Here is a 785-nt window from a genome sequence, read left to right as displayed (position 1 = left end):
TGTGAGTTTTCGAAAGTAAAATACTAATTTAAAATAAATAAATTGAAATTTGAAATACAAAATTTGTCGAAACAAAATCATTTTAAAAGTTAGCTTTTATTGTCGCCTCAGTTAACTTCTGTAGTACAAAGGTGAAGGTCATCACACTAGATAACATATTTTACTGGAAAAAATTTACTTTTTAATAATAATATGAATTAATTTACTCAAATTCATACAGACATTTAATTATAATACATATATAATTGATTTTATGCATAAATTTCTAAAATCTATACAATATAAAATTTGTAATTATCGTAAAAGCTAAAAGCAAGATCGTGGTAGGTCGTAAGCATAGCTGCATATATATTATAGCGTAACCGTGATAAAATTGTACAACTCTGGTTTCCGGTCATGAATTGCGGATAAATCTTTCGCCTTTTACTAAAGATTTCCGTGGCCGGGAGCAAATCAATGAGTCTATAGACTTATTTTTGAAACCCTACTTAACTGTAGGGTAAAAAGAAACCCAAAAACAGACAATTTTAAATAATAATTACACATTTAATATATACGACAACAACTTACTAAATATATGTCGTTACTATTATTCGCGAAATCATGTTTATTTAGTCTAGACAGAGCCGGTGTCTTATGAAATATTCGTGCTTAAAGATGATTTTTTTAACTTGAGTGTCTTTTTAAAGCTTTATATCCCGAAAATATACGACACACACACACACACACACACACACACACACATATATATATATATATATATATATATATATATATATATATAT

The 785-nt window shown here is 27.0% G+C and overlaps 1 non-coding gene across 1 annotated transcript; it reads left to right on the top strand.

The window, feature by feature from the left end:
* Positions 1–378: 378 nt before the first annotated feature.
* On the top strand, positions 379–501 carry LOC145265533 (U5 spliceosomal RNA). Its single transcript, XR_013864662.1, has one exon. It is a non-coding gene; the product is annotated as a U5 spliceosomal RNA (small nuclear RNA).
* The last annotated feature ends 284 nt before the right edge of the window (positions 502–785 follow it).

Source organism: Euprymna scolopes, chromosome 3, assembly GCF_053919585.1.
Source record: "Euprymna scolopes isolate OS-2025 chromosome 3, ASM5391958v1, whole genome shotgun sequence".
Taxonomy (NCBI): domain Eukaryota; kingdom Metazoa; phylum Mollusca; class Cephalopoda; order Sepiida; family Sepiolidae; genus Euprymna; species Euprymna scolopes.
Note: the sequence above shows the minus strand (reverse complement) of the source record. Positions and strands in the feature narration are given on the sequence as shown.